Source organism: Aethalodelphis obliquidens, unplaced genomic scaffold (genome assembly GCF_003676395.1).
Source record: "Aethalodelphis obliquidens isolate GAN/ISIS:26980383/991018 unplaced genomic scaffold, ASM367639v1 scaffold31, whole genome shotgun sequence".
In the NCBI taxonomy this organism is placed as follows: Eukaryota; Metazoa; Chordata; class Mammalia; order Artiodactyla; family Delphinidae; genus Aethalodelphis; species Aethalodelphis obliquidens.
In genome coordinates this window covers 17620815-17622529 of record NW_020837975.1, presented here as the reverse complement: position 1 = coordinate 17622529, position 1715 = coordinate 17620815, and positions in this window count along the sequence as shown.

Below are 1715 nucleotides of genomic sequence, written 5' to 3'. Positions count from 1 at the left end.
GAGAGAGAGGGAAGAATTTTATCTGTAGAGAAATGACTTTTTTTTTTTTTTTTTGGCCATGCCATGCCACTTGTGGGATCTTAGTTCCCCCACCAGGGATTGAACCTGGGCCCTCGGCAGTGAAAGCACAGAGTCCTAACCACTGGACCGCCAGGGAATTCCCCAAGAAATGTCATCTTTTGAAAGATCTGGGGGCAATTATCCATATATCTTCTATAATATTAGGTAATTGTCAACTCATTACTCCTTTTTTTTTACAGTATTGATAAGATCAGCACTAAGTACAACTGTAAGTTTATTTATAATTGCTTCTGAAAAACCATGCAAAGGAATTTAAATGGAAGAAGATTATTTAGCCATTTGTAGAGACCACTAGGAGTCTAAAATAAAATTTTGAAAAAGTCTGTCTTACTTGAAACTTCCATAAATTTCTAGCAAATAAGAGTCATAAGTATAGGGGTTAAGAATATGGGCTCCAGGGACTTCCCTGGTGGCGCAGTGGTTAAGAATCCGCCTGCCATTGCAGGGGACACGGGTTCGAGCCCTGGTCCGGGAAGATCCCACATGCCGAGGAGCAACTAAGCCTGTGTGCCACAACTACTGAGCCTGTGCTCTAGAGCCCGCGAGCCACAACTACTGAAGCCCGCGCGCCTAGAGCCCGTGCTCCTCTACAAGAGAAGCCACTGCTCAACGCAACTAGAGAAAGCCCGCTCTCAGCAACGAAGACCCAATGCAGCCAAAAATACAAATAAATTAATTAAAAAGAAAAAAGAGGGAACATGGGCTCCAAAGAAAGAGTGTCTGGGTTCCAAGCCTGGCGGAGCTGCCAGGGTGACCTTGGAGGAGTTGCTCAATGTCTGTTTTCTCATCTGCAAAATGGGTACGATAACAATAAGTAACTCACAAGGCAGTAGAGAGGCTTTTATAACAATCATCATCATTTCCTGAGCATGTCCTGTTTATTGGACACTTTCTAAGCCCTTAATTTCCACAACAACCCCAGAGGATCGTCCATAGAAGTCAATTAGGCTATGCACGCAACACCCTTTAGACTGTGCCCAGTCATGCTAAGACTTAATCAAGGCTACTTGTTTTTCATGTCCCCAAGCAAAGTGAAATCATCACGCCTTTGGAGTGAAATAAATAATTTAACAGGAGGGAGGCGATTTCAATAGGAGGCAATCTCCGTGAATCTCGCATATGAAGTGAGTTCATTTGAATTTGCCAGCAAGCTCCTGCTAAATGAAATCAGTTGGAGAGCTATAACTTAAGGCTACAATTAAAGGGCGAATTAAAAGCAGTGCCAGCAGGTTAGGTAGTGGGGACAGGCCTCGCAGCGTGCCGTGCACGCTAGCTTTTGGCTTCCAGTTTTCCTTAAAGCAACCCGAGAGGGCTGTGGATTAAATGGTGGAAAAGCAGTGACCGGAGGCTTTGGGGCCAACGTGTGAAGCCAGCTGAATAAAAAGCAAAATGGTGAAGGGGGATGAAACACAGTAGAGCAGCGATTTCCACACTTTTAAGTTTCAGGATCCCTCTACTCTTAAAAAAAATTATTGCAGACTTCAAAGAGCTTTTGTGAACATGGGCTGTTTCTATCTTATTTTTACCTTATTGGATGTTAAAGACATTAGAAAATATTTATTAACTTAAAAATAATAAAACTTATGTATTGATAGCATAAATAACATCATTTTTATGAAAAATAGCTATATTTT